Genomic DNA, 27,432 nt, shown 5'->3' with positions numbered 1-27,432 from the left:
AAGGGCGGATCCTGCCTCCCGAACCTGCTCGTCCTGTCTGGAGTGGTCACCAAGGCCATTGACGGGGATACGTGGGTTTGCACACAGTACCATGACCTGGTGGGAGCGTTCAGAGCACACTCCACATGGGACTCATGGAAAGGCTCGCCAGCATACATGTGGGGACATATGTCACCCGATGCTTCTCAGAAAGGTTGGAGGTCACACCACACAGGGTTGGTGCTCCTGGTGCCTTGTCACACTCATATCTGGACCCAGTGGAGGCCCACAGGGCTCAGTCCTGGGCCCCCTGCCATATGGCATCCGACCTTCCAATGTGCATGCAATCATAGGGGGATTGTGGCAGACAAGGTATGCAGATGACTACGCACCGCCCAACATACCCAACACCCCATGTGACACGGACATCCACCTAGGGCGTCATAGACATGGATAACTGGTGCCAGAGCCATGGACTGCTACTACATGCCAGAGAAGGTGCGGACTTACCCAGTGTGAAGGACATGTGCGGCCCAATGTCACATGTAGGTGGTAAGCCATTCCAGATGGTGGACATGTTCATGGAAATGGCTATGACACCTGTCGTTAACCTCTGTCAACACACACAATGGCAATGTGGGTGTGACGACATTCCACTGTGGCCTCCTGGTCTGGATGGAATCGCATCGACATCAGGGGTGTTCATTGTACCCCTGTACACATCACACACCAGAGCAATGACTGCGTACAATGGCACATCTGGCCTGTAGCTAACCTGACACCTGCAGCACTCGGAAGGACCGCAAACGTTACACAAGGTGGGGATGACGGTGCTAGGACATGTGTCACATGCTGCACGACCAAGGGGACTCCGGCTGTAAACCTTCACAGCACATCTGCTCTGTGGTGATCTGTGCCTGGCATACACGGCCATGTCTGACCTGGGTGACATGGGCATATTCCACTTCCTAGGCTCCAGGCAAACACGGGCACAGAAGCGACTGTCACACACATCACCACAAACATGAGTGTGACGTGCTGGGGGAACAGGGTCATCGGCCGGAGACCCCCTACAACACGTAGAGGAGTGCCAGCCCATGTGAAGGAAAGGCCCTGACTGCCTTCGTCCAGGAGTAATAATGACGTGTGGATGTGTGGATATAGTTATGCGCCAGGCATCATCTGTGTGTCAGTGCTGGACGAGGGACTGGGGACTGATGGATGTGGCATCCCCATCCCGAGGGGTGTTAGCAGCCACACACAGTCATGCTAGGTCCACACATGTCGTAGGGCACATACCCTGTTATGTACATGTGCCTATGTTCCTATGTAGGGGTCCATGCCGGGTGCGGGTACCTGTGCTATGCTGATGTTGCCAGACATGCCTGTGGGTACCCTACGACAACGCGTGGGGAACTAATTACAGTGCTCCCAGTAGGCACATGCAAGTAGACCATCATTATCATACGGGTTAACTGAACCAACATGGTGCTACACATGTAACCACCATGCATACTGTATACACAGATCAATGAATGCTGCACCTGTCCTGCATGGTATGTCTGCTGCATGATGTCAGTGCACAGCCCACATCACATACACACCTGTCACCAGCCATACACACGCACCACAACATACACATCACGTACTATGCGGACACAGGTATCACATACACCTCTCACTATCTTGTCCACCCTGTGCATCAGAATATGTTTGCATAACCATGCACTGATGGTGTAGCTCACAGTTATGCGGCAGAGTCTTCATCATATGCACAGGGTGATATGTGTGCCACAGGCATGGGCTGTACCAATGGATGACATCATGTGTGTGTGTAAGGGCCTGTGCATTGACTGGGCATGACTGTGTAGATTGCATGTGGGTGTGGTGGAGCCCTACAGTCGTGTTTGCTGTGTGTGGGTTTGTGTGTACACAGTTCAGTCATCTGTGATGCCTACACGGGTATGCTTGGCAGCCCCAGACTGTACAGTGCAGGTGTTACGGCTCACTGTGTCCGCCTGCGGCGACGTGACCCGTGCCTGCCTGGGGTCGCACGGGCACGACCGGGTGTAGGTACAGACAGTCCACTCTCCGATGTCACATGTCCGCTGGAAACGTGACCACGCCGGGGCCGTCCAGGGCCACGTCCACGTGGCCTGCTCTGTCCTGGTGTGGTCGGTGTAGTAGCAGCTGCACTGCTGCTGCTACCAGCACTGTGTGGGTGGGCATGGGAGGTGGCACGCACACGCTGACCTGCAGCAGGTGGTGTTGCTGGCCTACGCCCACGTGCCCTATGCCTCACCCCTACCTGGCGTTCCTGCACGGACTGCGCACACTCAAGGATGGCCATGCCTCGGTCGAGGATACCAGCCATGTCACCCAATCTCCTATCCAGAACATCGGCAAGATGGTGTTGGGCATTCGCCAATGCCTGGATGTTGTCATTCAAGGAACAGATTGCAGACCTCTGCAGCCTCTGCCCTTCCTGGTTCTGCCGTTCGGCACGTGCCTGCGCCGCCATTACAGTCTGGAACATGCGTCTGGTTATACCAGCTGCTGCACCCTGTATGGCAGGTGTATGTCTAGCAGTGATCACCCTACGAGCAGCACCTGCCACATGCCTGCGTGGCACTGAACCAGTCATTACACTGGCAACATCGTGTCTACCCACACCTTCTGCAGCCACCACACATTCCTGCTCGGTGCTAACAGATGCTGACTGACCATCATCTATGGGCAACGGTGTTGAGGTATGTGTCGGCATCTGAACCGTGTTCAGGGATGAAGGGGACGTACGTGTGATGTTCTCCACTGGCACAGTGTCTGCCTGTGACGACCCTGCCTGTGCCTCATGCACATGGTCATCACCACTAGTATCTGTGGGGACACTAGCATCAGCTGGACCGCAGGAGGGGAACTCACCTACAGCACCTGTCAATACAAAGGCATACCGTCAGTTACAATACAGACACACACACACACACACACACACACACACACACACACACACACACACACACACACACACACACACACACACACACACACACACACAGACATCATGCATGTGATAATGCAGGTGGCATGCAGCATTCACACACCACAGACCAGTGAATGTAGACCAGACATTCCTAGTGGCAGTATGCACACTGCCCTGGTGGGAACAGTACAACAGGCAGGTGTCTTTTAGTACGCATGCAGTACACACATTCATGGTAGTTTGCATGCATCACCGTGATACACCGTGTGGCCATGGGCGAGTTGACAGTACACATGTCTGCCGACACTATGTCATGTACGCCGCAAACATGTGTGGTATCATGTGGACAAGTGACGATGGTGTCCCACCGCATGCACCACATCACAATAGCTGTCATGGTGCAGTGTTATGTGTACAGTCTACAGATACAATGTATGGGTAACAGGGATGTCTGTGCAGGTGCGGTTGGTGTGAGCTGTGTACATAGCTGTACAGTGTGGAGTGCGGGCACTGTGCCACTGCACAGTAGCAGGACACAGTTATGTTTCTGTGTGATGCGTGACCTGGACGCATTACATTGCCATGTCTGTAAGTCAGTTCAGCCGCTCAGCAGCACGTATGTGGTGGATATTGGAGGCACCTGTAGTAGCTGTGGAGAGGCATTCCATGTCAGTGGTGTACTACAACGGATGTCCAGGGGGGCCACTACAGTGATGAGCCCACTATGTGTGTACAGGGTGCAATGGTTACTACCCACTGTGGATGTACTGTGTGGCAACATGCCTGTAGGTATCGACCATGGCCTTGTCTGTCTGGGTCATTGATAATTGTGTGTGGTGGACATCGTGCACATGGCCCTGTGGTGGCCCATGTGACATACAACCATACTAGTGTAAGGTGTCACATTCCCTACAGATATGCAGACAGTGTGGATGTCTGCTATGTCGTGCATAGGTCATGTCATGGTGTGAAAACGTTGCAGCCAGACATCCACGTGCATGGGACATGGCATGTGCCATGTCACAACGTGCACCCGATGCAGGGGCATAGGTCACATTGGTAACACCTGTGCTCCGGCAAGATCACAGCTCACTATGTGGTACTGTGTGCATACTGCAGAGGCATACCGATGCATACTACACATGCAGCCATTGTGGAACACCTACACCATTGTATGCATAGCTGAATGCACGTAACACAGCAATAGGTCGTGTGGTGACATGCCACTCTACGCTAACGGTTGTATCTACTGTACATGGGTGGTGTGTGTGTCGGGTGGTGCAACCTGTATACCGTGACTGGGGCACACACAGGTGTGCATGTCATGCCTGGACACATGGGGAATATCAATACACCATATCATGCCTTTGACTAGCAACAGACTTACCTGCAACAGACCCTTGTACTTGCGACATGCCAGACGTACCTGTAAAGGAATGACACAAGGGTATACACATTATCCATTACTATCGCCACAGTCAGCAGTGTGCATGTCACATCATGCATCTGTGAGTTAGCATGTGCTATGCACATGTCTGCTAACACAACATAACATACTGTAGTATGCGTCTTGTGTGGCCATATACCTGGCATGTATTGCTATATTATGTGTTGTACTATGACACCCACCCCCACGTCACTTATCATACAAACATGCAACCCTGACTTACCATGCAGCTCCAGGCTCATAGTTCGGGAGACACCCACCTCCACGATGGACGCATGGGTTTCTGCGAGTTGTTCCGTGGGTGTCCCCAGACTGGCCAGGAGCTCCTCCGTGGCTGTGAGTGGGGGCTGGGTTGGTGGCCCACCACCTGTCCCACGTTGTTGTCTGGCGATTGCAGCAGCACGCTGTCTTGCATGCCGGATCGGGTCTGTGCAGTGCCTGCGGATCTGCTGATAACTGCGGTTGTATCCGCCCAGGCTGTTCACCCTCCTGCACATCTCCTCCCACATCTCCTGTCGTTCCTGTGCCTGCTGTGGCACATGACTAAATAACAGATCATGATTACTATGGAGGTATGGTATTATCACCTCCTCTTCCTGTCGACTGAATGCAGGAAGCCGGGATCGTGGCATTATCTGTAAGACATAATGATGGTGGCAGGTCACATTTACACTGCTGTGCTGGCATACTGTTGGAGATACATTGCTATGACAAGTACGTCATCTGCACAGTAATCTGTGAAAGGCATCGTCGCAGTGACACAGCCGATGTGTTGGCTTCACACCATTGAGCAGTGGGTGTCACATCATATCTCTTTGCCACCCCATCACACTGTACACGCACCATGTAGATGTTAGCCAGCTGTGGACATGTGTACCTGGCTGCACCTGTGTCCATATCACTGGCATGGGTCCCCATGTGATGTCGGTGCTGCTGTTCACCTGGACGCTGTGTATATGTCAGTACACATCACGTCTGTAGCCATTGTGAACGTCAGCAGTGGCACTGTACACATACACATGGACACCTGCACATGCATGTGTTGTGCCATGTACATCCACACAGCACTGTACGGGTGTTGAACAACTTGCCACAGCTCACCTGTGTTGCACATGTGATAGACATAGGGCAATGTGTAACCATGACACATTCGCAGGACAGGCCATGCATAGCATGTACACACACACATTGTCCAGAGCATCACACAGCACCTGTGACACCACAGGGTGCATCACCGCCACATTACTGCTGTGTATGGTTGATAGTGAGAGTGCCTTTTGTCCATTGCACCATGTAGGACTGTGATAGCTCATGCAGCCTTGCTGGCCAGGTCTGCATGGTATGGCAGGGTATGCCACATACATGGCACTGGGTTGTGATCCACCTGGGGGCTTATGATATTGGCAGGGTGGCTGTCCATTCCATATGTCATTGCTATGTGTATATGGACATTCCACATGTCTATCGCCATGGTGTGGACACTGGCCTCAGGCGAGGTATGCTGCACGCTGCTTGCTGAGGGTGTGTCTGGTGCATGCAGGTATCATACATCCATGCATACACTATAACCCTGGCAGGTGCTATGTGCTGGGATATTGATCAACACAGTGCTGTATGTGGACACACACCGCTATCCCGTGCACATGGATGGTTGCCTGCACTGATGTGGGTACCACATATGTGTACATCCAGTGCCTGCTGCCACCCCCATGTCTGCTGCTGCACTACACACCGCCATCCCTCCCTCTGTGAATGTGGTGTTGGGCACAGCATAGGTATCCATGTATGGGGACAGGGATGTACACATAGCAGGCTCACTGATGGTATCGTCGATCTGACCATACACGTATGACGCACCCCTCACACATACAACCCATTCATATTGTTGTTCACAACGGTGACACAGCTATATTGCTATGCTGGAGGCATTCACAGACATACATACACAGATGCATGCACGTCCATCTGTGGCATGGCCTGGACTATTGGTGTGGTTCAGCACATAACGTGTTTGACTGCAGCTGGCGCAGACCTACTGTGCACATGTCTACACGGTAGGCCTGTTCTACAGTAGGCATCTGTGATGTGCTATGCACATCTCATATCTGCACATTTGTTTGGTGTCCATCGGTCCACAGGCCTGTGGTGGGACATACAGGGATGTTGATGAACATATATGCATGCAACCCTGTACAGCTGTAACGCTAGCCTCTCAGATGCTCGTGTGTCGTGGACGTGAACACCGTACACACACATGTGGTTGTGGGCTGCTGTCCGTACCCATCTCCTCCTGTGGGTTGCTATCATCCCACACACTCCTTGTATTGTATGTTCAGGCTATGCACCTATGTGGGGCTTGTGGCCATGCAAGACGATACTATATGCCTTTGCACCCATCACAGACAATGTCACACAGGTACACCAGCAGCCGTACACGTCACAGCTTGTTGCTAGCACATCACATGTGGTACACACATACAACATCTCCTGTGGGACATGGTCAATTGTACGGGCATGTCCAGCGGTCACATGCCACAGCTAACCCTACATGACGGCTATGCAGGACATGTGTCTGTACAGCTACTGTCACATGTACACGAGCAATGCCCCCTACCTACATCACATGGTACTACCTGTGGGGTATGTGTGTCTGCATCCATGCTATGGCCATAGATGACAATTGTACATCAATATGTGCAACATACCTCATTGGGGGTTGTCATGTGCACATGTTCCACATGTCAATGCATTGTTTGTGTCTGTTGTGCGGTCATTGTTGTACATGGTTTACATGGCTGCCATAGCGTACTGTGTATGATTCCAGGTACTTCATTGGGCTACCAGCATTGTACATTTCCACAGCACATTCCAGCCATGATGTAGCCATCTTAGATGACAGTGGGAGGTGTTCCAGCATGTGCACATATGTCACACAGTATGAGGGTGACTGACACACATTGTCAGGACTGGGTTCTGACTGCTGTAGATGTGTGTAATGGTGTTTACGACCATGACTGCACCAGATGGTGTCATCTGGATGTGTAACATTCACAACACACACCTACATTCACATAGCAGCACATCATCCACGACAATGGACATTACGGCATGAACACTGTGTGCGGTATGTCTGTATGACCACTGCATATATCAGTGGTAGCCACCAGCATGGCTGCCTACAACAGCAGTGTGTATCCTGTGCAAACATGAGATACACCTGTCACAACACACCTGTGTCAGATGGCCCTGTAGTGGGTGACAGTGCAGTTCCATACATCCTGTAACAGTATACATCGTGCCCCACTATGTTGCAGACATGTGAACGGCTGTGCTACTCGACATATGCACACATGAGACATCACCTGGTACACCGTGTCTGCCTTGCCACCTGCTATTGTGACCACCCTGTGATGACATTGTATGGCCCACATGGACTGGCACATGTGATGGCTCAATGGTGATTTAACCCTCCGGATGTGTGTGTCTAGCCAGATGTCCAGCAGCCAGTGGTCTGCACGCAGGGATACTGGACATTGCCCTGCACTGTCACTGGGACTGTTGACTATGGTCATACTGTACTTATGCAGGCATGTGGTTTTTGTCCATTCTGATAGTCGTGTTCAACCACACCACCGTGGCACACATGACCTGTGGACATCTGCCTAAGGTGTGCAGCCCACATGTACATCTGCACATGCTATGCTGCCTGTGCAGCACTGTCACATGTCTGTCTCCGGCAAGGCTGTCACAGGTAGGCACAGCATGCAGTGATGTGTGACAATGCTTACACCCTCCACTGTGCTGTACACAAGCACTGCACACACAGTACGGCGCGCATGTCATTAATCTGCAGTGCCTGGTACCTGCCTCCATGCCCTACACGGCACACCTGCCAGTCCAGATTGTACACAGATCATACCTCCCAGGCACATACCTGGACTGCAACACACATGGGTGGGTGGTTCCCACACCACACAGTGATTTACACACATACTGTATATTCCCGAGACACATTGCATCATAGGTAATCCATGTTCAGATACCCATGTTCGTGACCGCTACGCACATTGTGACACATGACGGTGGATACACTGTACACCACGGGTTACATGCTAGCCATGTTGGCATACTGTACATTGCACCTAGGACAGTTGCTACTGCCATGTATTGACAGCAACACACGCCCCTAGTATGGACTCCCATGTACCCACACATGCTTGGCCGTGCAGTACACATAGCTGGGTGACACATTACACAACACGTACCATACCTACACTACCCTCGGCATGCACCTGACCTCCATGTGTCTGTGTGCTATGCCTACAGACATCCCCCCTCTGTTTGCTGAACATCCATGCTTCTCAGCCCTGCTAGCCACACCCTAGACACACGACCATCGCAGCATGCATGGTACATACGCCTACAGCCGGTACTACCGACATCCACTGACAGAGGTAGTTGATGGCATGGCACACCGTCGATGGACAGTATACGACTATGCCGACACATATCACAGTGCACTTCCGCTACATTTACGCAGTGGTAGGGACCATGCTATTCCACACAGGGACATGGTGGTACTGGCCTTTTCACAGACGCCACAGTGGTATGCCTGTTCCATGCACATGTGCTGTATGGGCACATGTGCAGGCTGTTGCATGGTACTTACTTTCACATGTGTGTGGTGTGTCACTTGACAGTCATGGTGTGTCGTCATGGTGAATCACATACTCCACAGATAGCTACCTACGCATGACTGCCATAGATTGCAGTGTGGGCCCTCACGCAGTGTGGTGGTATGTCTCTGCTGTTTGGCTACATCCACATTCAATGCAGCATACAACACTCATGCAGGCATTGCCGACTCAGATGTTGCTGGCATCGTGCCTGCCAATGGGGTACCTACCAACAATACACAGTCTCACTCACTACAGGGTTCCAATCCATGGCTGGACATTGTGTTAGCCCTGTGGACACATACATAGTACTGCCATGCACACATTATGTCCTAGAACACGGTCCCAATGTCACCTCCAATCTCCGTAGTAGTTGTATCCCGCCAACCTGGCTGTTACATGTCTCTGCAGCAGCACACTGCATTGACTGCTAGCCCGTTCATGTACGTTGTGTACCCTGACCACCACATTACCACATCTATCACACTACACATGGGTGGTACTGCATTGCACGTATTGGGCTGCATTTGTACACCCATGACTGGGCCATTCAGTATGGCACTGGGCCACATCCTCACATACATGCTTCACACACTCATTGACGACCTCCATGCCTTTACTGGCACCCTTGTTGGGCTTCTGTGCACCACAGCACACCACATCCACATGCTGGCCACCTGTCATACCATTGCATGGGTGGTTGGTGTGGTACAGATGGTATCAAATCAGGCATTATCCGCTCTTTGCCCTTCAGCGCCATTCCACTTTATGGTATTGCCAATGTACGCATCCAGCATCACATCGTACCCCATGTCTCAGGATGTTACGCCATGTGTCTCCTGTACAGGTCACACAGTGGTGCAGGCATATCATGCTAACTACAACAAGTCAGGTACATGTGACATTGCACAGTCCTCAGTCATGTGGCCCCTCATGCTCACTATTTACTTACATACACTACATGCTGTCACAGAGTATTGTCCATGCCTACATATACCACATCTACATACCTGGCAGCATTCTAGCTCATCCTAGTCATATTGCTAACAACCATACAGGTGTCAGTGTGGCAGATATATCATGTGGATATCATTGCATCAGTTACATCACACATAGTGCATACACATCACCTTTGCATAGTGACAGTCATGCACTGTGTATCTCATGGATACTGTCCCTATACATGCATATCACATTGTACATGGTTGCTGTACACACACATGCCCCACATGGTGCTGTGGTTGCCATATTCCACTATGGCGTGGGTACACATGTGCAGGGCCACGTATTTCTGGACCGTATGTGTGGCTGATACATTGGTTGCCCTTGTACCTGTGCCATACACACATGTACACGTGAGCAGTGTTACAATACCACATATGTGGTGTACCTTACACAATGGATACACCTTTACATGTCTCAGTATAGTCATGCCGTGATGTCTGCCCGGCTCAGACTGTTTACACATGCAAATGACAGTCGTGACACACATCTGTGCTCACCTGCATACCACTAACACAGGGGTGTCCTCTACTCTGCCATGGGCCATGTTCTCCACATTACCGATGCATGTAGTACTCCTACATGGCGTTTACAGTGGGCAATGTGGGAGGGCCACTCCTGCATGTGTGCACACATGCCACATTGCTCAGCCTGGGTGTCTGTGTGACCTCCACAGACTGGACACACACCGTGCTGTGGGACATAGGTCCTGTGCACATCCTACAGGGACACACTGTGTCACTACTCATGTGATAGCTCCCTTACAGGTAGGGTGACACAGACCCATGCTACCACCACAGTGGAAGTACTGTATAAACATACAGATGACATCCACCTCTGCCGTTCAGTGGACACTACCATGGGGGGGGGGTTGACACTACTGTGTACATTGCACATATGTTTACACACGGCCCTGCCGGACATCATTGTTGCACACATTGCACCTGCTACGGAACGTTTGCACATGGTTACTTGCTGTTCACTCCATTTCGGGTACCTATTCTGCTACTACTCTGTCCCACATGTGCAGGCCATACATATCCTGTTTATGTACATAACATTAGTCCATCCCTCCATCATGCATGCTATGCCTGTGATACTGTCTATGATTTCTGAACATATCCATCATGTCAGCTTTGCATTACACATAATTGACATCGTCACCCCTACTGCGAGGGATACGTGCACGTGCGCACATTCCCTTTGGCATCAACCGTTTATGCCCATGCACATCTGTGCTCTGACTCTATACTTACATGTCCTATCCTGCTGTGGCACTTCATTGTTCGATATCCACTGACAGCATCAGCGTGGGTGGTGTCATTGTTCTGTGTTTGAAATCCCTATTGGGGACCTTGGGTAATCCCGGCTGTGTACATGTTGTCCCACTGCTGTGCACACGTTGTCCACAGACGTTGGTATGCTCCGCGGCTTAGCATTACATAACCACCTTTCACCACTGTCTGCCTGATGGACAGGTATCTTTACTTACACACATCGTTCACATACAGTGCAGATATGTCATACGTATCATGCATTACACAACAGTACATATCGTGGGTTCAACATACCTTTCCGGCCTTTGCTTCTGTATGCGTAAATATCTTCTGCTTGCTTGCTTGCTTGCCTGCTTTGGATTCAGTATGTGTTCGGTATGAACATACGGTTTGAATATCCAGGGAGTCCTCCTTTTATTCGTCGTCACCTGAGGCATGTGGGTTCATCACGCCAATAGCTGTTCCTCGGTGTGTACTTATGTGCATATCACCGGTGATCCTCCTCCATTCGTACGTTACGCGCGAAACTAGGCCATGGTCCATTCCTCGTGTGGCCGTTGGTTATTTGCACTACCTTCGTGGGGATGGTATGTATTGTATCATGTTTGTGTGACTACATCCGCTATGTGTGGTGTCAGGTACATATCGCTGTGTTGTTAGCCCTAGACTGTGTGTGTTGGGTATGATATTTTGTTCGACATGTGGGTGTCCGTGTCCTGGCGGCGTCTGTCGATGTTGTTGTGCATTTAGATGTGTAACATAGCTGTTATATCCCTGTACACAACGGATGCAGGGAAGCATCGGCTGCTGCTAGTGTTTCCCACGCGGCTTGTTGCGGGTATGCCGCTGTCATTGACTGCCTGTATGTGTTTGCTACGGTTTCGGCTGGTATCCCTTTGATATGTGATGGGGTATATCTGCGGATGTGGGTGACGGTACGGGTGTGGGTCTTGCATTTATACATACACGGTATGCTTGTGTGTGTGCTCCATCCCTGCTTGGGGAGCTGCAGGTTACCTGTCTGTTGTTCTGGGAGTGTTTGTTTTGTTGATGTCGTGTGGTGTCCGTATCGCCTGCATGTGTGCTTCCTGCACGTATTCCTCCTTCACATCGGCTATATATCGGGCGGATGTTCGCACGTGCCTACTATCCAGTGGCATTTTATCACTGATAGTTACGGTGATTGTGGTCCTGTACTTGGAACGGCCTGTATGCTACCAGTTGCCTCCTATTCGTGTGGCGCTTGCTTACTTAACAGTCGTGGAACACACTGCGGTATTTACGTGTCGGTACGTGGCCACGATCGGTGCCGGGATGACACAAGCGTGTCTTCGCCGTACATGCCTGATGCTGTGTAACGTTGCCGACATGTCTTGTTAAGTCTACCATATGGCCGCCATACATGCGGTCATAGTTTGTACATGCGTCCTTTGCGTCTCCTGTTGGCTATGGTCCTGTGGTACATTCTGGGACATTTCCGCTTAGCATCATTTTACGTCGCCACGCGCCTAGCCACTGAGGGGCTGTCAATACTGCTTTGTGGGCACTGCTATACATACGCCTATGGTTCCTGTACTGTATGCCTACGCATGCTATTCCACTCCACCTGTGACATGTCACCTACATACACAATTTACAGTGGCACACACATTACACACACGCAGCGGGAGACACGACAAACTCACCTCACACATACACATATTCCCGCCGTAGCTCTCAACCTTCCATTTCCAAGATGAGGAACACACACCTTCATAATGTGTAACAAATGGGCAAAATGTGGAACACATACTAATGGCTTACTAACAACTTCAGCTAAGAAGGTCATAGGATGGTTGAAATATGCTGATTTACGTACAAGGAAGAACCTTTGATGAATTCATATGATTACTTTCTATTTACCAGGTTTCATTTATATATATTCCTAACAATGAGTGTGTGACAGACTATTTCGATGTTGAACTTTGAGGAACTTCGCGGAACATGAACTATTTTAGACCCCCCCAGATGAGGTACGTTCCTCATAATGACGTACACTTGACAGGTATGATTGCCGCTTTCGCACCGATGGTTGAACACAATACCTACGTTGGCGCGCCGGCGGCCGTGTACCTCCGCAGTCATATCCTATGGATATGACACGCACATATCCGTTACTGTACCGTGGCCGGTGATCATCCCGACCAGCGGATATCGTTGATGCAGGTTGACATTTCCATGGCTGGCGTTCCCTGCGCTGGCCACCCTCCCGGATGATCGGGTTGTCGTTCACTCTGTTTACTATGTGGAGATATCACGCCTTACTTATCTGTCGACTTGCATCCCTGGGTTCCATATTAACCTGTTGTACTTTATATCTGTGTATGTGTACATATATTTCTACGTGTGTACTGATATCTATTTCCATATCTGTGTATGCACATAAGTACATATGTAGTCGACTTGCGGCGAATGTGGCAGCATCCCGCTACGCCGTCTGCTGTGGAGCCGGCGGGTGCGGTCGAGGTGTTGGCGTTCCATGCTCTGCTGGCTATTGGGTGTGCAGTGTTTGGGTGGTGCCTTTGTTGGACTCACACATAGGTCCGCACATACGGTACACATTACGGGCGGACATGTTTGTGTGGCGTCCATTTTACTGTGTGTGCAGGTAAGGAGGTGTCAGTCCATGGGGCCTACACTGTCAAAGTATGTGCTATGTGTTCCCTCTTTGCCAGGGCGTAGGCATATTGGGTACGCCTCCGTCTACCTACTGGGGCTGGCACAGTGTGTTCATGGTGCTGAACGCCCTGTGCCTGTGCTTGCCTTGGCAGTTGTGGTGGGCTTGGTGGCCCTCCAGCATTATGTCCCTGCAGCAGCTGTTTCCGCAGAATCATATTGTGTAGCATACAACATACTATGAATATGTGGGCACATGTGCCTGGAGAGTACTGCAAGGCTCCACCGGATGTATCCAAGCACCGAACCGTGATTTCAACATCCCAAACACACGCTCTATGATTATTCTAGTTTGTGCGTGTGCCTCATTATGGCGTTCTTGCATGTGTGTGTGTGCATTTCTGATGGGTGTCATCAACCACGGCTCCAGTGCGTAGCCAGCATCACCCACAAGGTGACCTTGTGTGATGTCCCCCCTGGTGAATACCTGATACAGCTGTGAGGCATGCCAGATATGGGAGTCGTGGTAGCTTCCAGGGCTGCCAGCACACACATCCATGATAATGCCCTGCGCATTGCACACGACCTGGCAATTGATGGAGGGGTATCCCTTGCGGTTTATGTAGCGTCTACCCTGCTCCCCGGTGACTTGATTTCTATGTGCGTACAGTCTATCGCACCCAGTACCTCCGGGTATTGTGCCACACGGTGGAAGCGGCGCATATTGCTAGCCAACTCCTCCTGAGATCTGGGGAAGTTTATGTACTCATGGGCATGTCGTAACATGGCATCCAGGAACTGGTGTAGTACCCTGGATGCTGATGCCTGTGAGATGCCCATTATATCCCCGGTTGGCCTTTGAAAGGTACCTGTAGCCAGTGATCGCAAGCTCACACATACCTTTGTGTCCACTGGGATGGGCTCCCCTCTGTTGTCTCTTGTTCTCAGGCGTGGCCGGCACAGCTCCACTATTTGCTGTAACGTGTCCCTGTCCACCCTGTAGCGCTCTACTATCTCCAGGTCTTGCAGCCCCTGGTAGGTCACCCTTGGTCTGAACACTCTCCTTTTCCTGTGAGGCCTACGGTAGTTGTCGGCACCGTCCTCCGCAACTCCGTCTGTCTCTGACACATACCGATGCATCACGGTCACGGCGGCACCCAACATATACATATTAAAGGTTCCCCGTCTGTTTACACCCTACGGTGCGGCGTTTGGGAAATCGCTGTGTGTTATGTGCATTCACACTTTATACCGTTGTGCTGTACACCGGTGATGTCATTGGGTGTGTCTGTGCGAACGTATCTGTGGATTATCTTCCGTGGTTTACCGTTGCAACTGCAACGCTGTTGCCTTTGCTGTTACATTGCCCTTGCCTGCATTGGCTTGGCTTTGCATCTTACCTTACTGTTTCTGCACGTTGCACCTACTATTGCCTGCAGTGCATCCTGCAGGCACATGGCATCTGTTGCACTTTGTCTGCCCGCTGTTATCCTACCTCTGTACTTGCCTGTGCTATTTCGGTTCTTTGCTCTTTGCATTTCAACTACATCCCCTACTATCTTTACATTCCTATGCCTCCCCTTTCCCGTTTGCAGGGTCTGCATGCAGAGTTATAAGCTGCCGCCGTTTGCCCTTCCTGCATTCATTGGTGTTGATTGCTCATTGCGGCTCGAATTACACTGCTTCCGCATTTCCTCATATTCTCCGCATTACCTTCCTATATTCGTGTTTGTTGACGGGGAGGCCGTCACATGACTGGCTTGGGGTTCGTAGTCATCCTCGTGCACATGCATCTGTGCGCGCATTATGTACTCTCAGCGCATCTATTTCCTCACACGCGTCCTGCTGCTGTGATGTGCATTGTACAGCCCATGTTTGCTGGCCTCCAATGTGCTTCCTCCTACAGTGGCACACCCCTCTGAGATTGACATGTATCCCGTGTGGCCACTCCTCGGTGTACTACCGCTACCGCTTGCTCCATCCTTACACCGCCGTTTTTGCGATTCACTATTATCTGCCTCATTTGCATGGCATTGACTGTTAATAAATGGTTACGGCGCCGAACACTGCCGCCACTCCTTGACAACCATTGCGCTGGGGTTGAAGCTTTACATACATACTATGGTGTGTGGTGGCTGTGCAGCTGATGTGTGTTATACTGCTCTTTTAGGACATTGTCATATTATTTCATTGCTTTGCAACTTCTGTGCACATGTCTGGGCGTTCTGCTGTGCTTTCTACGTACATGCCATTTATGTCATTTTTTACATTTTGTGCATATTTTCTTTGGACATTCTCGGTGCCTTTCCCCATTGGCATATTGCACCTGTATGATACCTGACTTTGACAGCCTTCCGTTACTCCTCGGCCATGTTTGGGTAAATGTAAACCGTTTTTTTTTGGTTTACATTGCCGTGCCCTTACGCTACACCTGCGCCACTTTGTGGATCGCTATTTCCCTTCATTTGCATGGTGCAATACCGCACACAGTGTGTTTTGCATACCTACGCTGGGGCGGAGCAGGTCCGGCGCACGCCGGTAGTGCACGTGGAATTGATTCATACCTGAATCGCTCAGCAGCCATATTTGTTGTTGCCTTTGCTGTTACATTGCCCTTGCCTGCATTGGCTTGGCTTTGCATCTTACCTTACTGTTTCTGCACGTTGCACCTACTATTGCCTGCAGTGCATCCTGCAGGCACATGGCATCTGTTGCACTTTGTCTGCCGCCGCTGTTATCCTACCTCTGTACTTGCCTGTGCTATTTCGGTTCTTTGCTCTTTGCATTTCAACTACATCCCCTACTATCTTTACATTCCTATGCCTCCCCTTTCCCGTTTTGCAGGGGTCTGCATGCAGAGTTATCAGCTGCCGCCGTTTGCCCTTCCTGCATTCATTGGTGTTGATTGCTCATTGCGGCTCGAATTACACTGCTTCCGCATTTCCTCATATTCTCCGCATTACCTTCCTATATTCGTGTTTGTTGACGGGGAGGCCGTCACATGACTGGCTTGGGGTTCGTAGTCATCCTCGTGCACATGCATCTGTGCGCGCATTATGTACTCTCAGCGCATCTATTTCCTCACACGCCGGTCCTGCTGCTGTGATGTGCATTGTACAGCCCATGTTTGCTGGCCTCCAATGTGCTTCCTCCTACAGTGGCACACCCCTCTGAGATTGACATGTATCCCGTGTGGCCACTCCTCGGTGTACTACCGCTTCGCTTGCTCCATCCTTACACCGGCGCCGTTTTTGCGATTCACTATTATCTGCCTCATTTGCATGGCATTGACTGTTAATAAATGGTTACGACGCCGAACACTGCCGCCACTCCTTGACAACCATTGCGCTGGGGTTGAAGCTTTACATACATACTATGGTGTGTGGTGGCTGTGCAGCTGATGTGTGTTATACTGCTCTTTTAGGGCATTGTCATATTATTTCATTGCTTTGCAACTTCTGTGCACATGTCTGGGGGTTCTGCTGTGCTTTCTACGTACATGCCATTTATGTCATTTTTTACATTTTGTGCATATTTTCTTTGGACATTCTCGGTGCCTTTCCCCATTGGCATATTGCACCTGTATGATACCTGACTTTGACAGCCTTCCGTTACTCCTCGGCCATGTTTGGGTAAATGTAAACCGTTTTTTTTTGGTTTACATTGCCGTGCCCTTACGCTACGCCTGCGCCACTTCGTGGATCGCTATTTCCCTTCATTTGCATGGTGCAATACCGCACACAGTGTGTTTTGCATACCTACGCCGGGCGGAGAACCGCGACGCCGGTAGTGCACGTGGAATTGATTCATACCTGAATCGCTCAGCAGCCATATTTGGCGTTATAACGCCGACGCTATGCTGGCGCCTGGCGCAAGGTTCATGAATCCCGGGGATTACCTGGTAAACAAATGTAACTGATCTGGGTTGCCTAAGGATTAATACAAACTGGGGATGCATAGAGAAGAGTTGTAATGAGGAACATTAAAGCTTTGTATTTTGTAGCACTGTCTGTAGGGTAATGTAAGGTTTTACCATACAGAGTCCCTTTTTTAACTTTTTATTACATCTTTAATATGTTAGTCAAATTTAAAGCTGTCATCAATTACTATAACAAGTATCTTAGTGTGGGTTATACCTCTCAATCTCTTAGCACAAAAAAATTGGACAAAGTCTAAAATAATGGGGGGGGGGCAAAGGCCCAAAAATCAGGGCAGATTTTAAATATTGCTCTTATAATCTTAGTAAGTTGCTACAATAACAGGGCTTGTTTTACCATCCATTTTCTGAAGGATATGATGTCTGAAACTGAAATGTATGTCATTATTTGGTGATCTCAATCCTCAGTAACTTGTCAGAAAACCACAAATTTAATGAGGAACAGACCAAAGCTAAAAGGCAAAAATCTGGACAGTTGAGAGGTATGAACTGTGTGGATTACTAATTCAATTTAAAATTGTAATGGATTTTACAATAAAGAGGAATTTCTGAGTAGACAATTGTTTTGAGGGGAATAGGATGAACTTGAATTTCTTGGAGGTTTAGAAGTTGAGACTCAGACATGTTTCAATAAGGGTAAAGGGAAGCCTGGACTGCTTGTTAAAGTGTGTCCATATTTCTAGCAGCATAAATCAGTCTGGAATAGTCTGCATATTGGATAATTTTTTGCACATTTGATTGCTGTATGGAGGACTTTCAAAAATATGTAGAATAAAAGAGGGCCTATAAAAGAGCTAGTTTGCAATTTAATAGACTGTTGTCTGCAGGACAGGTAGCTGTCAAACCAAGTATGCGTGTGTGTGTGTGTGTGTGTGTGTGTGTGTGTGTGTGTGTGTGTGTGTGTGTGTGTGAGTGTTTGTGTGTGTGTGTGTGTGTGTGTGTGTGTGTGCGTGTGTGCGTGTGTGCGTGTGTGCGTGTGTGCGTGTGTGTGTGTGTGTGCGCGTGTGTGTGCATGTGTGTGAGTGTTTGTGTGTGTGTGTGTGTGTGTGTGTGTGTGTGTGTGCACGCGCACATGTGTGCGTGTCTGTGTGTGTGTGTGTGTGTGTGTGTGTGTGTGTGTGTGTGTGTGTGTGTGTGTGTATCTTGGACAAAGGAGAACATTTTATCTAGCAGTTTTGTATGTGAAACAGTTTCATAAGCCTATATAAATCAAGGATGACTGCATAGTCTATGAAACCATGAACCTGTAAGACTAGATTTTCCTAAATTTCTTTTTTGACTTATAGTGGTTATGAAGTTAAGGAGGACTGTAGTACTGCTAGGGCATAAGCCACGATCTTTTGGAGGAAGTAGATCATTCTCTTAAATGAAGGAGAATAGCTGTCTATAGATATATTTCTCAAGGACTTCTGAGAGTGGAAATAGAATGGCTATTGGTATGTAGTTGGTAAGAAATGTTGTCATGCTACTCTTGTTTAAGGTAAGACATAAAATGTTTTTCACAGATCGGGAGAATATCTTTATTTAATGCAGTAGATAATTAACATAGAAACTTAGCAGGCCAAATAATTTGCTGCCATTTTAATTATTTCCTTTATTCCCTGGTAGCTTATCTGATGCAGTAGTTGTAGGTTTCTGTTACATATATAGAGGAAGGTTTGGGGTAGTAGAGTTTTAGAGATTTAGGAGAGAAGTTACAAATTTGATGGTCTGTAATGATTTGGGAGGCCAAGTAGTTTGATAGAGGGACATTACAGGAGTTATGATCTATGACTCAGCCAGGATTTAATAAGTGATTGACTGAAGACCAGATGAGTTTTGGGCCCTTTTGATTTAAAATCTAGTGATTGCTGTAATATTATCTCTTGTCAAATATAATTCTTAACCTGGTGCTATTTCTGAGATATTTATATTTTTATAGGCTATATTGTGTCTTATTTTTTTCTATATAACCAGGATGACAGATTTTCTTTTAGTCTTTTGATTCTTATAGGGCATAAATAAGGAGACAGCATTGTCTAGCTGAAATGTTAATAATTGGTTCCAATTTATTAATTTTAAGTTTGAGATGAAAGCATAATTTTGGAAGGATGACAGACTGCAAGTGTGGTTATAGCACCTTATAGCAGAGGTAGGGTGGTGATAACATTGGTTGTCAGGGAGACTATTAGAGCAGATATGTTTCTCAGGTGTTTGTGAGGATCTGATGTAAGGTAGATTTCCTGTCAGAAGGTTTGTTGTACCTAGTCTAAGATGTAATAAACTGGATTAGCTCATATAAGTTAATCACATTATTAGAGGTATCATTGCTTATGGTCTGACAGTCAATTTTCAGATCACCCTTTAAGATAATTTCCTGTGGAATATTTGAGAAATCCCAAGAGAAGAACTGTGCTATATTTGCATTGTTGCCTGGAGAAATGCAAGTTCATTTTATATCCAGAGACTTGTGTTTGTTTAATTTTAGAAGTGACTTGAGGAGTGCACCATTGTTTATTTCTAGTGGGGTTTGATGGATTAAAACTTAAGTTAAATGAATTCTTATAAAGTACACCTATACCACCTGCCTTTTTTATATATCTAGTCTCCAAAATTATATTATGGAGTTAGATGTTCCTTGTTTTTCATATTTGCCTTTAGCCAAGTTCCATTTAGTGTTATAAAAGACAGAACAGTGTTGTCCAGAAATTGATACAAATGTTTTAACAGAGAATGTTAAGGTATAATCCACTGCGTTAAAGAGGAATACAAAATAAACTGGAAAAAATGAACGCAAGACCTTATCCTATGACAAAATCTAAATCTCAAAGCAAAACCTGCAGGCTTAAATAAGAAACTATGACTTTTATTCCTAATTTGTTTTTCATTTAATTTATACTACCTGTTAAACTCAAGATGCATAAATCCATCCATCAATCCATCTATCCATCCATCCACAACCCCTTTTTCCCATTTTTACACATGGAGTCATGGTGCCACTTAACCGATATCCTGCCTAAATGATGTACTAAAAATAATCAGAAGTTTTACTAATAAAAATATACTGCAGGATTCAATTAACTCTGTGTAGGTTTCATGTAAAGCCTACATGGAGTGTATTCATGTACATGGCCACGATGTGCTCTCGGCAGTGTGCAATACATGTTAATGTTGCTCGGCACACCTAACTGAGGTTTTGCAGCAACAGCAGTAGTGTTGGCCATATAACCTCGTAGAACAACATGAATAATGAATCCTTGTACAGGAGAGCACTGGCGTCCCACTCCCATACCACCTAACATGAAACCATCCATCTGCATTCATTGCCATCCATCCCAAATGATTATTTCATAACCACAAATATTATGAGGAACACTAGAAAAATACCAGCTAATACCATGGATAGACTGTCAGAACTAGTTATATCTATATAGTGTGAATTTTCCTCTTTTTCTTGTTTTTTCCCCATGTTTACACAATGCGTCATTTTGCAATGCTTACCTAATTTGCGCAACAGGACCACCCATGTATCAGACATGACCTAGACATCCAAAAATAGAAACCAGGTGCTTTCAACTGCTATTGCTCAGCACTACTGGACATCACACAAACTTGGTAATCAGGGCTTCGCTATGTGCATACCATCAACTTAACAATGAATGCTAAGATACATGACTCCATGTAAAAAATCTTGTGGCAACATGTGTAGAGTGTTAAACAGTAGTGCAGATGGTCACTGGTTATAGTCCATGGTATGCAACTTTATTTATACTGCTATGACATTGCAGCTTATACAAATAAAGTAGTAATGTACCAAAATAACATTGAAATAGCATTGGTTTTAAGTTATTTATGGATACATTTGAAAAAGTTGTGTGATGCTTAGCACTGTGCAAACCAGTGCAGTTCTTTTACCGTGTTTGCACGATGGTAAGTTGCACACAGCTTTTTCAAATGTATCAAAATGTAGGACAGTGTACACTCTCAGTAAGCACAATTGGCAGGAAAGCGTGCTACATAAAGGTAAATAGGTGGGAATTGTGCTATAGACATTTTGAGATCAACCCTGTGCAGCAATGGCAGGTATTGGTGATGGAGTGCATTTTAGAGCACAGTTGTCCAAGAGTTTAAGGTCTTTACTGGACTCCTGCTTAAGGACCATTGGTCCCACCTGCTGCAGGAGAACTACACTGGCTCCCAATATAGGTCAGAAGGCTGGGATAGTTTGGCCAGGGCCCTTACCAGTGCGAATGGAATCCCCTGCACCATCGCAGAATGATCCTTTAAAGTAAATAAATGGGGGAAGATAGGAATGTGTTGAAATGGGGAGCAAGCAGGGGCAAAACCAAAGTAAAAGAAAGGCAGGAATGTGCAGGAAGGGTAGAGGGAAGAACCATAGCTATCCATTTCTTCAACAGTAACAACTGGGCACAAGTACAGTTTATTAGCTTGAATTTGGACTGTCACCACCAGAGAAAGGGGTGACATCATAATTGCATTGTGGAGCTAATTAGACCAAATTAAGTGTGTCAAGTAGGCACATGTGAGAAATAAAATGGAGAGCTATGTATGGGATGATTTTTTTTGGGGCACGTAACTTTTTTTCTAAGGAGAGAGTGGAACATTGGGCAAGGGACATAGTCAAGTCTGGGGCAGACAATTTGGGAAGCTGAGGAAGCATTTGCAGACAGACAAGACATACAAGACAAGAGACAGGATTGCTGAAGAACACAAGAGGGGGTGAACACCTTGGATGGGGGGATCATGCACCTATGGATGTCATGTTTGGTGGCAGTGAGAACCAAGTCCTCACCCACTGGACTGTCATCACTTTCACTTCACTGTGCCGATGATCACAGTGTCTGATGTCTGCTTGTCCTGGTATTATTCAGGGTGATGATGGAGAACAGTGTCTCTACTCAGAGTAGGCATGCACCAATTGTTTGGCACACAATCCTGTGCACCATACTTGGTAGTTCAACTTGGGTGACAAAATCACCCCCTCTGCCTCTGCTCCCAGAACCACAGGCCTGTCCTCTGAGCAGAACTATCTGAGGGTCCAAGTAGGGCAGGGGCAGCAGGAGGGGGTGCCTGCAGGGTGCAGCCCAGAAGTTCTGGACCTTGGTGCCATTGCCAGTGGTGGGAATGTAGGCAGACCATGTGGAACTGGCCTACAGTGGTGTGCTGCAGTGATAACATAAATACAATGGAAAATCCATAACAAAATAAAACATACAAAATAATGGACATAATAACATTAAATAAAATGTCAGTATATAATAGTAAAAAATAGAACTACAAACACAATGAAAAATAATGTTAAATAAAAAGGTATTTAACAGTAAAACGAGAAAATTATACATAATAAACAAACCATAGATAATGAAAAAATAATTATAATAATGAAAATATGATTATATACATCATATAATAATAACAATACAAATAATAATAACAAATATGAATAACATAAAAAAGCAAATCGAGAAAAGGGATGGGGTGAGAGAAAAAAAAAAGAAATAACATTAGTAGCCACACAGATAATATACAAAAATATCTACAAATAATGTACAGTATTCTGATACATTTTACATACAATAATACAAAATGTTAATACCTAACTTTACTACTTTGAGTTAAACTACCCTACTGTTAACACAGACACATAGTGCAGCTTATCTTACATCTAGCAATCATTCTTGGTGGCATATATTGCAGATATGTATGTTCCATGTACACTGATTACATTTGACTGCAGGCCATACAAGCCACAGCTATAAAGGTCTGTACGTCTAATGCTATCAATATGAATATGTAACAGTATTGTACTTTTATTGAGAATATCCTAAATCAGTATTCTAAACAGCTTTTATTAAATATGGGGAGTGTAGTATCTCAACCCTTAAGCAGTGTTTACTGTAATACTGTACCTTTTCTTTGTAATACAGCATAATGCAAGCACACTTTCTTTTTACACTTTATAGATACAGGTTCAATGTTACAATGATAACAATCTGCAGCACACTCTTGTTGTTTCTGGTATGCAGGTCATACTTTATATTTGCAATATTTATGTCAACTTAAATGAAAACTGTTTACTTTGGATGTGTGGTTTTCTAAATTACCACCCCTGTCTACTCTGTAATAATGTACTATTGCTCGAAATAACATATTAATGCATGCATGCTTTTGCTTTACAATCAAAAAATGCATACTCAATGTGATACAAGATTTTTACCACAATAAGCTGTATTTACTCCTACAATGCTATAATAACAGTACCATTTAAAAGCATACGTACCATTTGCATCTCTCATCCTTCTCATTCTTTCTTCGTAGATCTGTACATTCAGTGCCCTGGCAGCAATAGCTGTGAGAAAAACAGAACACAACAGAATATCATTAGGAACACCAATAATGAACATATGCAGCTGCTCCCTCCAAGTAGTCCCTTTAAGTTATACTTACACATTTGTGGGTTGCCATCATTCCTGCATTCCTCAGTACAACTGTCGAGGTTATCCATCTTCCTCATCTTGAGGTCGCGGTAGTGATACCTACACTGTTCGCCAGTGCAGGGGACACTGGTAATATTGGACAGATCCCGGGCCAAACTATTCCATGTATCTGATTTGTAATTTGATCCATGATAGTGCTTCTGCAACAGCCAGGGAAAATAATCAATCACTAGGAGTCCAACAAACACTTCAGACTCTTGCACACTCCACCTTTGAGACCGAAATCTCAGAACCTCTCCCTAAACACTAGACGTGTCCAATGCAGATGAACACCAATGTATAATGAGTTTTGCCACCAATTCCAGTTATGAAATAAGAATGCACACTACTGGACTTTGCAACATTTTAAAATGGTGAGTGCTGCTTAGCATCGCACAAACATGTCCATGTTTGAGCGATAGGAAACAAAATGACGTTTGTTAACACAGTTATTATCGTATTGTTACACAACTGACAATATTACTTTTTTATGCATCAAGTAAATGCTTAGGATACGAGAAATACTTGGCAACTGCTGTAACTCAGAGTGACTATAATGTGAGGTGGGACACCATTGAAAAAAATAGAGATGTCTTCTGTAGTAAAATCATGGACCTTATACATGGTACTCCTACACTCACAGCTGCTGCTTGTAGAAGGATTAAAGAATAAATGTGTATGTTTAATTACATTGCAATGTAATGCAAGGACACATTAGTAAAATACAAGTTGTAATCCTTGTATTAGAACCCAGGACCATTTGAACTTCGGATGTTCTCACTGTTCCACACAGTGCAACTGTGCTTAGTGGGTTTGTGCTATGCAGACTGACATTAAGTGAATGCATCCGAAGTCTATTTTTAGATGTCTGGTTCCCGTCTGCTACCTTGGTGGTCCAGTTCTACAGTTTGTACACTGTCGTCGTGCATGCAAACCAGCTGTGCATAGCTGATGATATTTGTGTTATGTGCAGCAACTTGCAAACTCCAAATATTGAGATTAAAAGAAGTGGTAATAGGAAGAATATAAAATCAATGTTTCACATACACTACTAGACTATGCAACCACACAGGAAATATCCCCACATTGTTCTACAATCCAATTCACCATCCCATGCACATGTCAAGTATAGAATGGGTGCCTTAACCCTGTTTTTTGCACATACACCTTTGCAGAAAGGAATAATAGGCATCCAGCACCACACCTCTCAACCTTTTCCAGCAGGGAATCTGGACAAAGGAACAATTAATGGGGGGATAGAGGCCTATAAATAGGTACACTCTTAAAATATTGCTCGTGCACACTTAGGAAGTGGACAGAATAATATGTTGTGCATCAGCATAACTGTTGTGAGAGACATGAAGTCTGAATCTCAGATGTCTGCCATCAGTCCCTGACCTCAGTCTTCGATGATTTGCCAGTGATTTAAGAGACTACCCCAAACGTATAAGGCACAGATCAGATATATGAGTCCAAAATCTGAACATTCAATGCAAATCTGTACAGATGAGAGTAATTTTCAGCACACAATCAAACTGAAAATAATCTACAGTCATAAAAAAAAAAAAAAAATTGCAAGTTACGTGTACATTTCGTGACGTGTATCACTTTTGCAATACTGGACTAACTGATTGCACACACCATTATGATGTCTGCTTCGACATATACAGCACTATTTTACATGTCTGTGTTTCTTGTTCAATCATTAGTTATCTGCCCAGTAGTTTGGGACATACAGTGTGTACACCATTCAATGTAATTGCATTTACAATGTCAAAGGATATTATTTGGGACTAATATGATATGTAGCTGCCAACTAAGGAAAGACAGGTTGGATGTCACAAGCAAACAGTGACTGTTTTTTTGGTGGTGGGGGAGATAGGATGTGTGTCTGCTATGGCACTAACAAGGCTGTGTTGGTCTGGTTACCCTATATGTCTGACATTCTGCCTGTCATGTGATTATGGTTGAGAACTGTCATCTGTAATGATGCAAACCTAGTACAGATGTATAGTGATGTCCGAGGATGGTTTTAACCTCCTAGGTGTTGAGTCAGTGTGCTATGGTTATCTCATAACCAATGCAGGAACATACTGAGCATGTCTATGTCTGCCTATGACCACACCTGCTGCTGTTTCCTCCCCTGGGTCAATATTGGCCTGAATCTGTGGTGACCTTGGCATTGTCGGTAGGATGTGTTCCCTATCCCATTAATGGTCATGCTGCAGCTGTTACCAGGATATTACCTTAGGTAGCATAGCACATACTATGAGCATTGAGAGACATGTCACTGGTTTGTAATGGTGCCCTCAGCCAGAGGTATGTAGGTGCTGGCACTTAGAGTGCAGAAGCTGAATTACATGCTGCATGGCATTAGTGGTTGTACTGTGTGTCTCATTATGGTGTTCCTCTGTGTGTGTGTGTGTGTGTGTGTGTGTGTGTGTGTGTGTGTGTGTGTGTGTGTGTGTGTGTGTGTGTGTGTGCATGTGTGCATCTACGATGGGTTTTCTCCACCATTAGTCTAGTACATGGCATGCATCCACAACTAAGTGAACCTTGGAGATATCCCTCATAGCACACTTCTGGGTCAGTTGGTGAATGTGGCACATATGGAAATCATACCAACTGCAAGGGTTGCCAGCACACACATACCACATGATTCCCATGCCATTACACATGACATGACAGTTGTTCCAGTGGTAGACTGTATGCTTAATGTAGACCCTACCCTGTTCCCCAGGTGTTGTTGTCTCATGTACATGACTGTGATGTATGGCACACATTACTGGAGAGTAGTGCAGTATATGTTACAATTGTACCATAGATGTGATCCTCACCTCCAAACCTTTGGTGAAATATATGTTCACTCTGTCATGTTGTAGCATAGCATGTAGGAATGCTTAGAAGATCCCAGATGCTGATGCCTATGAAACACCAAGCATGTCCCCTAGTAGTCTGCTAAGGGTACCTGTGGATAGCATACTAAGTTAAACACATACCTTA

The sequence above is a fragment of the Protopterus annectens genome, chromosome 1.part0, assembly GCF_019279795.1.
Source record: "Protopterus annectens isolate FY-2018-M chromosome 1.part0, PAN1.0, whole genome shotgun sequence".
Classification (NCBI taxonomy): domain Eukaryota; kingdom Metazoa; phylum Chordata; order Ceratodontiformes; family Protopteridae; genus Protopterus; species Protopterus annectens.
The sequence above is the reverse complement of the archived record's forward strand: the minus strand, read 5'-3'. Positions refer to the sequence as shown.